General features: G+C 40.5%; 1 protein-coding gene across 3 annotated transcripts in view; it reads right to left on the bottom strand.

Moving 5' to 3' along the window:
* The window catches only part of phf14 (PHD finger protein 14), a 252,389-nt gene that overhangs the window by 69,673 nt on the left and 166,701 nt on the right, over positions 1 to 16,015 (bottom strand). The gene's annotated exons all lie outside the window — the stretch shown is intronic.

Raw genomic sequence — 16,015 nt, 5'->3', positions numbered from 1 at the left:
CGGTGGGAAGGGATGGGGGTTGAATGGACAAGGGAGTCGCGTAGGGAGCGATCCCTGCGGAAAGCAGAAACGGGGGGGGGGGGGGGGGGCGGGAGGAAAGATGTGCTTGGTAGTGGGATCCCATTGTGATGTCCAGTATGGGTTTATGCAGAACAAGTTATGGCTTGCTAATTTGACTAAGTTTTATAAACACATCAGATGCCACGGTTGGATATTGACCCATCTCCAGATTAGCAGGTCAAACCTTTGGATAAAAGGTGACTTGATAAACATTTGAATACCAATAAAACACAGGTTATGAGTCTGATAGAACATACTCTACTTAGTTTGATGAGTGCCTATGCAATAGCATTCAACAACATGGTTACCATCCAGGCCAGAACACATTTTGATCTTATATGCTTCAGCTTTCATCTATCTGCTTTAAAAATGATATCCCCCCACCCACACTGCCATGGCTACAGCATGCAGATCTATCAGACTTATTTTCAACCACTGAGGACAAGGCAGCAGATGCACCAGCCTCCAAAAGAGTTCTGTTTAACTTTCATACAACTTCAATTTGTCTGCATAACAATGTTCCTCCTTCACTCAATCAAAATCCTGGAACTCCCTACCTAGCATTAATGGGGAAGCAGTGTACCTTCACAGAAACCATGTAAAATACTTCCCCATTAATAAAGAATGTTACTTTCACCTTTTCAAGAATAACAAGGAACGACTATTAAATGCAAGTTGGGCCAGTTAGATCCGGATTACCTATATCCAGATAATCAATGACAGGAAAAATACTGAAGTATTTTGGACCATAACAGCTCTGCACAATCACACAAACAGAAATAATTGTACAGGCAGTCCCCGGGTTATGTACGAGTTCCGTTCCTGAGTCCGTCTTTAAGTCGGATTTGAACGTAAGTCGGAACAAGTACATCCAGTATTATTTAGTGTCAGTTAGTCAAATGTTTGTCTTAGTATGTAGTATATATTTTACCTTTCCACGCATTGAAAACACTTAAGAAACGTATGTATTCCAATAATTAAACCACTGTGTTGCTTAGTAATAATTGTAGCTTTCAACAGGGCAAGGCCTTTCATATGCTCCATTATTCTCACTTCATCCTTTAAAATTGCTCCGATCGTTGACCGACTGTAGCCTAACGCTTTTCCAATGACCAACGGCATTTCAACTCTTTCCACTTTATTTTCAATCGCGATCGCTTCCCATCAGCGGATCAGAAACACTGCGGGCAGCGGGTCCTGACCTTTGCTGGCTCCCGAGGTCCGCTAGGTCCTAAGGACCACTGCACTGAATTCCCCGGGTCCAAAAGTCCACCGCACTGAGACAGGTTAAATGGGACAAGTGGGGACTGTGCTGGGTTTGGGTACTGTATTTGATCCTCCACAATATTCCGCGTGGTAATTTAAACTGGAGGCGGCAGTGTTTATTTTACAAGGTCGAGTTGCGCGCTTGACATCAACCCGGCACGGATGGTACGGTAGTCACTGGATCAGTATCAACGCAGCACAGGAGCGGTCTGTCGCTAGATCATGCCAATACTAATACAAATACACTAGGCCAATGCCACAGCGTGTGCCTTGGCTGTCCATAGCACTTCTCCAAACTATGTTGTCACAAATGACACATTTGTGTCATTCACTCAAAAATGTCTATATATGTACCATGGAGAGCATTCTGATAGGCTGCATCATTGTCTGGTATGAGGGGTGGGGGGCATGGTGGTCGCTACTGCACAGGACTGAAAGCTACAGAAAGTTGTAAAGTTAATCAGCTCCACCTTGGGTACTAGCCTCTGTCTTCAAGGACCAGTGCCTCACAAGGGCAGTGTCCATTATTAAGAACCCCATCACCTAGGACATGCCCTCTTCTCATTGATACTGCCAGGAAGAAGATACCTGTGGCATAAATCTAATACTGCACATCAGTAGGGAGCACAATCCCTACTGTAAAGTATGGTGGAGGTAGTATCATGCTATGGAGATGCTTTTCAGCAGCAGGGACTGAAAATCTGGTCAGGATTGACCAGAAACGGGAAGAAAAATGCTGCTAAATTCTCAGAAATCCTGGATAAATGATAACTAATAGAGACTTATCCAAAAACACTACTGGGAGTAATGGCTGTGAGAGGTGGCTCACTTAAATACTGAGCAAAGGGGAATAAATACTTCAGAACTGCTGACATTTCGGTTTTTGAATTATTAGTTTTTCTCCTGAACTTTGGGCTCTACTGTGAAAAAAAGAACATGTAATACACAAGCAAAAATTCTCAGTTCACTTGATCAAAATTCCTGGTTGTAATACTTATTTATGTGAACAAAGTCACTGTAAATACATTTTCTTCAACAGTAGCAATGTGTTCTTACAATGCAGATGTGGGCAAATAAATGCATTTTATTTATGTGAAAGATAATTTGAAATAGCTCATCACACATCATTTTAGCTGTGTTATATACAGTATTTCTAGGTAAGGCACGGGTTAGAGTCATAGTTATACAGCATAGAAATAGGACTTTTAGCCCAGCTCATCTAACCAAGTTGCCTATCTGATCTAAGCCATTCCAATGTCTAAATCGCTTTTAAATGATGTACCCACTATTTCCTGTAGGAAAATCTTTCCCTTCAGATCCCCTTTAAATATTTCCCTTTTCACTCTCCTTTTTAAGAGTACAATCTAAATGGGGTGTATGGGGTGTCAGGAAAGGGTAGCAACTCTGGTGGGGGAGCTTGTTGCGTCCTTTTCAGGCGGTTTGTCCACCTTTGGTCCCCACCTGGCACTCAGGCTCTCACCTGTGGCTCCCTGTAGCTGTTTGCATGCGACAACAGCCAAACCACAGGCAATGGCTTTGACAAGCCAGCTAAACCAGATGAGAGTAGCCGACAGGTCCCAAACTGTGAGATTGGTGAGATAGGAAGTTGTCTATCCCAGCATGTGAAGACAGACTCTGGCAGATTGAGCGGACGAGACCAATGGAAGGTCAATTGGTCAAGAAGGCGGTCTCAGCAAGCGTCGTGGAATGCGTAGAGCACGACAAGACACAGAAGATGTCCTGGTCATCCACTGTGTCTAGTCCCATCTCCAGCCGTCTCAACTCTTGTCTTGCCACTGGATCCAGATGGGAATTGGGAAGAGGGAGTGAGGCTGACGCTGTGTAACTCTCCCTCACTTAAATCCAAACCAAGCGCTAGTCTCGACACTATCATCATCATAATGGTGTCAAGGTCTTCATCGATGACGATGGACAAACAACCACAATCTAAATATGATAATGTGGGAGCCACCTCTTCATGATGAGACATTTAATTGCTCATCAGGTTCACTATACACATGACAATTGTATACAAGTGATATTTAGGACAAACAAGTCTCCTATTTTTATTCCTCATTATTAAACCCTTCCCCTTTATAGTTGGCAATGGAAGGGGTGGAAAAAAATGCTACCACAATTATATCTGAGCCCAAGGATTTTGAATTCAGAAGCTCCCCTGAGGTATCTTCTAATTAGCCACAATTTTCTTGCATATTTTACTTGCTTTCACATAACTCCACTTAAGGTATGGTGTGCCAAGCTGGAAATGCAAGTTTTCTACAGATGCTCCAGTTTCCTTTCACATGGTTTGGTGAGTGAATTGGCTGCTGTAAGTTGCTCTTAGTGTAGGTGAGGGATAGAATTTGAATGCAAATATAGTCAGAATAAATAAAGTGAGATTGAGGTAGGATTATTGTTAATGTGAATGGGTGGTTGGTGGTCAGCACAGACTTGGTGGGTTGAAAGGTCTGTTTCCATACTATATCTCTCTATGACTACAACGAGCACAACTTGATGACAGCAGATGAAACAGTATCTGCATGAGAATATAATGGTTCTAATGCCCTCACTTCCAGATTTCTCACTGATGTACAATTTTACTGCACTGATGTCCTAAGCACGAGACCCTTTGGCAGAACTGGGATAGAGCGAAAACAAGGTAGCATTCAGTAACAAAGAAGAATGGGGTTGGGATAGGTAGAGCAAAGGGAATATCTCAAATAGGATGGTATCAAATGACTTTTAGTAGAACCCATCACACTTGTCTTTGTTATATATTGTTAGGTCAAAGCTCTGTTGCATACCCAGCAAACCAGATAATCCTTATAATAAGCCAAACTGATGATAAATAAAAATGGCTAGTTCTGATACTGATAGAGAGAAAGAGTGAGTTTTCTACAGTTGGAGAATTTCATATTTGATCCTGCCGGCTGAAAAATGCCCAGACAAAAGAAGAGGTGCTATCCTTAAGCATAAGTTATACCTCACCGTACTCAGTAGAGCACAGTGAGGAAGGTCACAGCAGTAGTGCAATGGGAACTAAAATCGCAGGAAACTCAGGATCACTCATGTACTGAATGCTGGTGCTGTGCAAAGCAATTAAACTATCTGTATTTGGCTTATCCAACATATACAACACCACATTATGAACAATGAATGCCATACACTAGACAGGATGAAGTACAGCTGAATTGCCCTTCACCCAGAAATACTACTTGGATCCCTAGATGGCAAGAAGAAAAGAGGTGAAAGAACATGAGGTGTATCCCCTGCAGTTGCATACTTTCAGTATAACATTTTCAATTTCATATTTATTTATTTTTTTAAGCAATCACTTATCAAAAGTTGCAGAGAGAATTAGAATTAAACATACAGATTTTGATACTAAATGATTAGGTTGGCAGGTTCACAGTTAAGACAATCTACAAATGAACAAAATAGCTGTCACCTTTCAAAATAAACAAAAAATAATTGATGAATTTTAAGGAAACATATGATTTCCTTTAGTTATTGAATGATCTAGCTAATTAAATACGTTGTTAAGATAATGCAGTTCAACTAAATGGTTCACCAAACACACAGAAAGCCTAGGCAGGTGAAGATTTTTGGAGTTATTTCCTTTTTCATCAGATATTCAATTTCATATTCTCTACTGAATTTCCAGCCCTCACAATTATACATAATCCAGTAAATAATTCAGATAACAGAAACTAAATGCTGATATGACTACACTTTGCACTGCAGAGCTAAAAGTGAATCAAAGGTGACCATCAGATCTCAAAATTAGTTTGCTGCTGCAATCAGAAAATCACAAATTAACAAAACTGATGTTTGTAACATTGCTGTGTCAATGTAGGCAATTACTAGCATCAAAAGATTTAACTTGCAAAAGGTCACTAATTTAAGATCAATACTTTGAACATTGTTCCTCATTTGTTTTAGAAATGTCACCATGGATGCTTAAGAGCTGCTTTATGCCTAAAACTCCGTATACACTTCAAACATCAGAGATCTATTTTAATTGTGTTATTATGACAAAGACATTTTTTATTCTGTATATCATGTCAGCACCCAAAACACACAGATTTATTAAATACCAGAAACCCTATGGATATGTGTGCTGAAAAACAGGTCACCAAGCAAAGATGAATGGGAGACAAGAACAGGGTGCATGAAAAACAATATTCTTGCCTCTGCTGTTCACTTTTTGATCCATCAATGTATCAGAATTGAAGCTTGTAAGTCTGTTCAAAATCATTGCTTATTATTTTCGACTGAAATCCTCTATTTCTATGACAATAGAAAAGGCAAACCAACTGATTATTATCAATATATTCCTAGTCCAGTAAATAATCAACTGAATGGGTATGATGTTGAATGTAAAGTTATTGCTACATAAATTTGACTGAGTTCACCTAGGGGGAAGCAAAGGAGAGAGATGTAAACTGTAAACTCAAGGATTTGTTGGGGGTGGGGGGGGGGGTAAACAACCTGCCATTTATCATGCAGAGAAACATTTTAGATCTAAATGAGTGGAAAATGAGGCAACATTACAATCTACAATGAATGATTGCTATGTTATTCAAAGGGCTTGAAAAAGCTAATTCCTTGCATTTTGAAGTAAGAAAAATCTCAAACCAAGCAGCCTGATGAATAAACCTGCTGTCCAAAGAGTGAAAGGGAAATGGCAGAAATAGTTGTGTTATGAATGTGAAGCAACTCTGAGGGGCCGAAGGGTACAAAGTCACCCCCTCCTTTTTGAGAATCGCAAGACCGCGATTAATTCGAGTCTGGGACCCAGGAAATGAGAGGGAGACATGCAGAATACACAGGGTTTGGAATGTGCCCTGGCCTCAGTGGAATTGAACCACTGATAACGGCCATTGTCTCTTGGAGATGGAATTGTGTATTGAGTACTGTACTACTCATTGAAAACCTTCAGGGGACAACCAGAGTGGTCTGGTTGAGGGATTGCATCATCCCAACCTGATTGACATCTGAGACCCCATGAGTAAGGACAAAAGAGGGGTCTGGGGAACAACCCCTTTAGACGCACCAGGAGAAATGCTGGAAATCCAGTGACAGCATTTTATAGCAAAAGCCGGTGGGGGCTCGTGTGCGTCCTCCCTTGCCTGGGCTGGCGGCCTCACCACGGAAGAACGGTTTAACTAAAGGAGAGGCCACAAGTGAACGGCCATGACAACGGGACTCCTGATGGATCGAAATCATCAAGGAAAATCGGCAAGTTTTTCTCCAAATCTCTCTCTCTCTCCAACAATTGCAACACAGCAGTCCCCAACGCCTGCAGCCTGCATGAACTGAGTGAACTTTATATTTCCAACGGACAATACATTATCCCCTAGACAACGATAGAGCTTATTTCTTATTGATTATTATTATACCCGCACTTTTAGATTTAGTATTGACGACGTATATTATCTGTATATTTGCATTGATATTATTTTTGTGTATTTTTACTAATAAATACTGTTAAAAATAGTATCATCAGACTTCAACGGACGTCTCCATCTTTGCTGGTAAGTGACCCAGTTACGGGGTTCGTAACAGTTGGGTGAATGGGCTGAATATTAACAGAGAGAATTGCTGGAAAAGCCCAATGCTGGACATTGAATGTGATGATTAAAGAGACAAGAAAAACAGAAAAAGAAAAGAAACAAATGTGTTGATTGATACCATCATCAGATAGATAGACCACAGACTGGCAACTGTAGTACTGGCTTTGGAAGCTGGTGGTTATACAAATCAAGAAGTCCAAGATCAGTTCAACAGTACACATACAGTACAATGTTCCTCTGGAGCAAGGTGAACAACACAGTACATATAACTCACACAGACAACATAAAAGTAATCTTACCACAAATAAATTAACAAATAATAAGGTGCATTTACAACACAAGATGAAAAGTAAACTATATAATGCTACTGGTGCTTCATACATGATGAGACCTAAGTGACTGTAGGGAGTCAGTAGGATTATGGCCTTGAGAGAGAAATTGTTTCCTGTCCTAACAGTTTTTATCCTAATGCTACGGTACCTCCTGCCTGATGATTGAGGGCCAGAGGTTGTTGGATGGATGGGAGGGATCATACACATTGCTAAGGGCCCTGAGTATGCAGTATCTGGATAAATATCTCTGATATGTGGAAGAGAGACTTCAATGATCCACTCAGCAGTTCTTGCAATCCTTCTTTTTGGACTTGGGGTCAGATGCCTTGCACTTCCTGTACCAGACAGTGTATAGCGGATCAGCATACTCTTGATGATGGTTCTGTAAATATTGGTTAGAATAGGGGTGTGGCCTTGCTCATCTCAATCTTCTCAGAAAGTGGAGACGTTGCTACGCTTTCTTGACCAAAGAGGTGGTATTGAGGATCCTGGTGAGATTGTGCATTATGCGCATTCCCAGAAACTTGGTGTTCCTAATTCCCTCCATGGTGTGTAAGAGCTGGGATGTCATGTTGCTATTGGTTAGATTGCCTTTAAAGAATTATGTACAGTTTTTGTTGCCCTGCTACAAAAACAATAAGATGGTGCTAGAGAAAATGCAGATGATATTCATCAGAATGCTGCCTGGAATCAAGGACTGTAGTAATAAGGAGAGATTGGATAGGCTTATTCTCGTTGGAACATGGGAGACCATGTTATGGAGATTTAGAAAATTAAGACACATGCTCAGATTTTGTTTATCAGGTTAATGCAGTCTAAAACTAAAGGGCACAGACCTAAGGGGAGAGGTGAGAAATTTACAGAGTATGGAAAGGATTCAGGGCACTAAACTAAGCATGGTGGTCTTTCAATTTGATGGATGACCAATGTCTTGAGTGAGTCACTACTCCCTAACTGATTCCCTTATGCAATCAGAAACACAGTAGTGTTTGAGTGAATACTGTGCTGTTGACTGGATGAGTGGAATTCTATGGGTATTCTGCTTGACACCATTCAGAACTTAATCAACATTTTACCAGCATTTTTATCGAGTCATTGTATATATCATTTCCAAAATGCAGTGCAACAAGTCTCCACATGCTTATTCCACTGTGACCTTCAACAACGGTGTAGCAAGAGGGCATATGCACACTTCCTTCCAAATCTCACAATATTGTGAGCTTGAAATAAAACTTTCTTTTTCTTTTAAAGAGTTATGTCCCAGGATTGTCTATCAGCAATGCAGTAATAGTGAGTATCTTAACCATATAAGCTGCAGTGGTTCAGAGTGACAATTTGCCATCTTCTCAAGATCATTTAGATTTGGGCAATAAGTAATGGCTATGCTAATGATTTGATTTCTGCATTCTTTGCAAATTGAAGATGAGAGAATAACATGCAGCCTAAATTTCTGAATTCCAAAATTGATTCAAAATGTGTAAATTACATTTGTAACTACCACTAATGATGATGCAAAACAATATTTGATCCAGTTATGCTTTGTGTTTTGTATATCTCTATTTCCAGGTGAACACTACTTAAATAGGAGGACAGTTGTTCTCCCTATGCAGATTCAACTACGTTTACCTTGAGTATTATTGTGTCATCACTGAAAGGTCTTGCTCTGCTCTAAAGAGGGCACACTACAGTTTATAAAAAAAAAGCTTCAAAAAAAGATGACTATTTATATAGGAGGTTCCTAAAGACTGCTGACTCTTCATTTGTCACATGTATTTTAAATGCAATAAGTGTTAGTTAGATTCTGGGAATCCCACATGTAACAAAGCAAGTAGGCAGTGAAGCAACAGTGGTGTAATGCGTAATGGAGATAAGATATATTTAAATGCTATGAATTTCCAAATGCCTGTTTACTTCCGGTTGCTTCAATAAGGGGCAGAAATTTAGCGCTTTGGAAGTTTGAACATCAAAGTATTGGTGGTATCGAAGTACTGGCAGTATACTTGTAAAATTAACAATGTTGCAATAGTTATGGGGATTTCAATATGCAGGTTTGGAAAGTCAGGCTGGTATTGGATCCCAAGAGAGGGAAATTGTAGAATGCCAATAAGATGGCTTTCTAGAGCAGCTTGCGGTTGTGCCCACTAAATGAAAGGCAATTCTGTTGTGTAATAAATCAGACTTGATTATGGAGCTGAAGGTAAAATAACACTTTGGAGGTAGTGATCATAATATGATAGAATTCAACCTAGAGTGTGAGATGGTGAAGCAAGAGACAGATGTATCAGTACTACAGTGGAGTAAAGGGATTTATAGAGGCATGAGAGGGAGGTTGATTGGCAGGGGATACTAAGAGGGATGATAGCAAAACAGCATCGGCTGGAGTTTCTGGGAGCAATTCAGAAGGTGCAGAATAAGATGCATCCCAAAGATGAAGTGGCATTTTAAAGAGAGGATGTGGCAACCGGCTGACAAGGGAAGTGAAAGACAGCATAAAAGCAAGAGAGGGCATATAATATAGAAAACATTAGTGAGAAGGTTAGGAAGCTTTTAAAATCCAACAGAAAGCAACTAAAAAGCAATATGGAGAGAGTAGATTAAATATGAAGGTAAGCTAGCCAATAACATAAAAGAGGATACCAAATGCTTCTTTTCTGATGTATATGAAAAGGGAGGCCAAAATAAATATTAGACCACTGGAAAATTACACTGGATAGGTAGTAATAGAGGAATGGCAGAGGAATTTAGTAAGTATTTTGCACCAGTCTTCACTGTGAAAGACACTAGCAGAATGTCAGAGACTTAAGAGTGTAAGGGGCAGAAGTGTATGCAGTTGCTATTACTAAGGAGAAGGTGCTTGGGGAGCTGAAATGTTTGAAGGTAGATAAGTCATCTGGGCCCGATGGATTACATCCTAGGGTTCTGAAAGAGGTACATGAAGAGATTGTAAAGGCATTAATAATAATCTTTCAAGAAACACTAGATTCTGGAATGATTGCAGAGCACTGGAAAATTGCAAGCGTCACTCCTCTTTTTAAAAAGGGAAGGAGGAAGAAGAAAGGAAACTATAGGCCAGTTAGATTATCTACCATGGTTGGGAAGATGTTAGCAGCTACTATTAAGGATGAGATTTCAGCAGACTCGAAGGCACATGATAAAGTACAGCTGGCCGAAGTCAGCAGGATTTCTTTGAGAAGAAATCTTACCTGACACATCTGTTGGAACTCTTTGAGGAAATAACAAGCAGGATCGACAAAGGAGAGTCAGTGGATATTGTATACTTAATTCCTGGGTACAATTTCTACTGCTATGCTGTGAAATATTTTTATTTTAGCATTTTTCTGTAAAGCAGTGTGCCCTGCTGGTAACAGTGTTTTGGCTTTGACTTAAGATAAGGAGCCTTGTTGTCCAACTTAGGAATGTTGTGTCAGCCACTGGGTATGTGTTGTAACTTTCTGCTCAATGGGATGAGAAAAAAGGTTCTAGTGAACCAGCTGGGAAGTGTTTTCTGGAGGACAGTAGTCTGGTTTGGGGTTCCTTGATGGGAGGTGCAGAGAAAAGAGCACCAGGAAGGTGCCTGGAGGGTCCCATCTGAAGGGGAGAGCCTAATGCTAATATAAGGAGTTACTTTGCTAGATGAAGGATTCCAAGATGGGAAGTTCTACTTATGGTCAGTGATGGGGATTCAGTGCCATGAGTAATGCAAGACACCCAGCTACTGCAAAAACGAGCTCCAACATTTATGTGCACATTTAGACTGGTTTACATGCAATGGGCCCTTTTTTCTTTATTTTCCTCTTAACTGTATGATAAAGTTGAACAATTGGTAAATATAATTTCTTGATAACCTTATGCTAGTGACCAATAATTGTGTGCAAGCAGTATTTTACACAGCATTTGCACCCATCTATGTTCCTTAATTCAAACATCTGAACTTCACTATTCAGTTGAACCCAAATCATACCGACCTTAGACATATATTGTTTATGAAAGGAGGCCTTCTCGCTGCTGAATCACATGGCTGTTAGAAGAGTTAGCTTTTCTGGTTGGCTACCAGTGTCTAGTGGTGTGCTGCAGGGGTTGGTGTTGGGACCGCTTTCTTTCACGTTATTCGCTAATGACTTGGATGACATGAATAGATGGCTTTGTGGCCAGATTTTCAGATGATATTAAGACAGGCAAGTAGTCTTGAAGAAGCACGGAGTCGACAGAAGGACTTAGTCAGACTGGGAGAATGAGCAGATGGAATATAGTGTAGGGAAGTGCATGGTTATTCACATTGATAGAAGGAATAAAGGTGTGGACTATTTTCTATATGAGGAAAAAAATTCAAACAACAGAAGTGCAAAGGGATTTGGGAGTGTTCGTGCAGGATTACCTAAAGGTTAACTCACAAATTGAGTCGGTGATAAGGAAGGCAAATTCAGAGATAGCATTCATTTTGAGAGAACTTGAATACAAAAACAAAGATGCAATACTGAAGCTTTCAAAGGCATTGGTCAGACTGCACTTGGAGCATTGTGAGCAGGTTTTCAAGTCAAGTTTATTGTCATTTAACTATACACATATATACCGTCAAATGAGATGACATTTCTCTGAATCAGGCTATAAAGCAAAGTAGTACACATAACACACAATACTTACAATATCTACAAATGAACAACGCCTTGTATACATAAACAAAGTAAAGTGTATAAATTAAATATGGTAGGGTACAGTACATATTGTTCGGTGATTCTTTGAATGCTATGGAGCAGCGAGTTCGGAAGCCTTATGGCCTGAGGGAAGAAGCTGTTTCCCAACCTGACTGTTCTTGTCTTCATGTATTGCGGGTCTGCTGCCTGCTGATAGAATGCAGCTTGTCAGGATGCCCTCAATAGTGCTCCTGTAAAATTCAGTTAAGATGGGAGGAGGGGGGAGCCTCGGTTGCCTTAATCGTCTCAGGACATGGAGGCGTTGCTGTGCTTTCTTATTTGGGGAGGTAATATTGAAGGTTGAGGTGAGGTAATTTGTGATGTGAGCACCCAGGAACTTGGTGCACTTAACTTTCTCTACACATAGGAGCCATGTATGCGCAGAGGGGGATGGTTCATCTGCACCTTCCTAAAGTCCACAATAATTTCCTTGATCTTCTCCACATTCAGGTTGAGGTTGGTGTTCTCACACCAGTCCACCAGCCACTCCATTTCCCCTCTGTACGCCAACTCATCATCGTGGTTGATGAGGCCAAGCACTGTTGTGTCATCCGCAAACCTGATGATGTGGTTTGAGTTGCATTAGCAATAGGCTGAGCACTCAACCCTGGGGAGCACCAGTGCTTAGCGTAACGGAACTAGAGTCATTGCTGCCTACACGTACTGACTGTGGCCTTTCTGTTAAAAAGTTAAGGAGCCAGTTACAGAGGGAGGTATTAAGACCCAGGTGAAGGCAATGTCCCAGGTGAAGGTAGTTTCTGGAGTGCTAAGCACTGAACTGAAGTCTATAAACAGCAGCCTGGCACATGGAACTGCATTTTCCAGGTGGGATAGGACAGAATGGAGGGCAGACGCTATGGCATTGTCAGTGGGATCAACTTGAGAGATTAGGGAACTGGAAAGGGTCCAATGTAGCCGAGAGAAAGGCTTTAACGCATTCCATGACAAGCAGTTCGAAGCATTTCATTGTTAATGCCACAGGACTATAGTCATTTAGGCAGGTTACTGTCACCTTCTTCAGCACTGGAATGGTGGTTGCCACCTTGAAAACCGAGGGGACAAGAGACTATTCCAGCGAAATGTTGAATATATCCATCAGCACTTCAATTAGCAGAGCTACACAGTCTTTCAGAACCCAACCTGGTATGTTATCGGGCCCCAAAGCTTTGCATGAGTTGACTCTGGCGTTTGAGAGCGTTTGATGGCTCTGGGCCTGTACTTACTGGAGTTTAAAAGAATTGGGGGGAGGGGGAATCTCATAAAAAATGATCGAATATTGAAAGGCCTAGAGAGAGTGAATGTAGAAACATAGAAAACCTACAGCACAATACAGGCCTTTCGGCCCACAAAGTTGTGCCGAACATGTCCCTATCTTAGAAATTACTAGGGTTACTCACAGCCCTCTATTTTTCTAAGCTCCATGTACCTATCCAAAAGTCTCTTAAAAGACCCTATTGTATCCTCCTCCACCACTGTTGCTGGCAGCCCATTCCATGCACTCACCACTCTCTGTGTAAAAAAAACTTACCCAACATCTCCTCTGTACCTACTCCCAATCACCTTAAACCAGTGCCTTCTTGTGGAAGCCATTTCAGTCCTGAGAAAAAGCCTCTGACTATCCACACAATCAATGCCTCTCATCATCTTATACACCTCTATCTGAGCGTGTCCCTTCTCTGTCACCTGCCTATCCTCCCTCACACATTGTCTCCAAGCTTTCTCTATTTGTGAGCCAACTGCCTTTTTCATGGAGAGAGGATGTTTCCTATAGTGGCAGAGTTTAAAGCCAGAAGGCTCAGCCTCAGAATAGAGGGACATCCATTTAGCCAGAGTTCAAAGTAGATTTATTAATGAAGTATGTATATGGTACATAACCTTGAGATTTGTTTTCTTGCAGGCAGCCACAAAGCAAAAAAAAACAACAGAATCCATTCAAAAAGAAAACACACACATGACCATAAAACATGCAAATGTGTGAATGAAAGAACAAACCGTGCAAACAATAAAAAATAAACAAATAACATTAACCCCAGAGTCTCCAAAAGTAAGTCTACAGCCACAGAGCTGCTGAGGCAAGAGAAACCAGTCCAGGAGCTTGATAGCTCTATGCCATAGCCACAGAAACAGTACAGTACTGCATCAATGGCTGCAGGCTGTACAGTCCGTTCAGCATTAGAGTGCCTTGATGAAATTGTGCAAAGGGTTAAAAAAGTAGCAAACAGATACAGAGAACATGAACTGCAGAGTCCCAGAAAGAGAGGGTAGTGAATCTGTGGAATTCATTGCCACAAACAGCTGTGGAGACCAAGTCATTGGGTATATTTAAAGAGGACATTGATAGGTTCATGATTAGCTAGGATATCAAAGGTTATGGGGAGAAGGCAGGATAAAGGAGATGAGAGGGATAATAAATTAACCTTGGTGGAATGGTGGAGCAGACTCAATGGGCTGAATGACCTTCTATGCCCTATGGTTTTATGATTGCATGATTTCAAACAGGATTGAATATATGATGAAGAATTTTTTTGGCACACGTGATTTCAAGAAATTCTCAATTTAACAATCTAGATGGATCTAGCTGACATTTTACATTCATTTTTAAGAATACTTTGTTAGGGGGCACACAGCAGCAAAGAAATCAAGGCATTCCCCTGGGATTAGGTTATATTTACATTAGGAGAAGATATTTATTAATACAGCACTTTTTGTGTGCGGCTGCTTACCAGTGGAGACTTATTTGGTTTAAGGGTAGGGACATTGCTCTTCATCAACAAAATCATGAGCCAAAATAATGAATGTACAGCAAAACAAGAGCAGTGAATACAAATCAGTGAAATTATGCTGAACTATAGTAATTTTCTGATTAGGTCACAATTATAATATTACATCTAAGTTTTAATCTACGCCACAGGAAAGACATAAAGGTCCTTTACAAAGTATAGAGAAAATTTACAAGAACGTTTCTAAGGACCAGGATTTTAACTTATATTAGTTGAGAGGAACTATGGTACACTGAATCATAAGATCTTGCAGTGCAGGAACAGTTACTTATGACCCATCTCATCTATGTCAAATACGATTCCCATTTATGCTAATCCTGTCCACCTACATTAGACCCATATCCCACTGGTCCTTTCCTATCTTAACAACCTGTCCAAATGCCTTTTAAATGTTGCAATAGTATCTGCCTTTCTCTGAGGGTCATTTAATATTCACCATCTCTATGTCAAAAACTCTCAGATCCCCTTAACTGAAATCCATGCTCTAGTTTTAGAGACCCCCAAACTTGAGAGGGGAAAAAACACTGATTATTTATTCTCTCTATGTCCTTCATAGTTTAGCAGACCTCAACAAGGTCACCCCTTCACTTCCTGTATTTCAGTAAGAATAAACCTAACATTGACAATTTCTCCTTATAACTACAGACAACAACTTGGTGAATCTCTTCTGTGCTTTCTCTCTGTTGCTATAACATCCTTATTGTTGTGTGCCAATCAGAACTGTACATTATACTTCAAGTGTGGTCTTACCAAAGATTTGTACAGATGCAACATGACATTCTAACTCTTATATTGAAAACCCCAGTCTACGAAGGCAAGCATACCAAATGTCACCACTCTTAGAGAGCTAAGGACTTGCCCTCCAACATCAACATTCCTAGGCTCCTTCCATATACTATATATGCTCTAGCAGAAACTGATCTCCCCAACCACATTCTCTCACACTAATCCAGATTAAGTTATGTCTGACATGCCTCTGCACATCTTTCAGGTTGATCTATGACTGACTATAGCTTCACAAACCATAACTCCACCAGTTTCTGTGCCATCTGCAAACGCACAATCACTCCTATATTCTCACCCATGTCACATATATTTACAAACAACACAGGTCTCACCACTGATCCCTGCAATATTCCATTCTTTTAGCAGTAGATTCAATTAAGCATTAGCTGAAAGGCAACATTATTTGGTACACCACAATAAATGTCCAATTTCTGGATATAGAAAATCAAAACATGTTCAGAAAAAAATCTGATACTTCTCCTTACATTTGTGTGCGGTATTCTAGTGGGGAAAATGCAAGCGAA

The sequence above is a fragment of the Hypanus sabinus genome, chromosome 6 (genome assembly GCF_030144855.1).
Source record: "Hypanus sabinus isolate sHypSab1 chromosome 6, sHypSab1.hap1, whole genome shotgun sequence".
NCBI classification, from domain to species: Eukaryota; Metazoa; Chordata; class Chondrichthyes; order Myliobatiformes; family Dasyatidae; genus Hypanus; species Hypanus sabinus.
The sequence above is the reverse complement of the archived record's forward strand: the minus strand, read 5'-3'. Positions and strand labels throughout refer to the sequence as shown.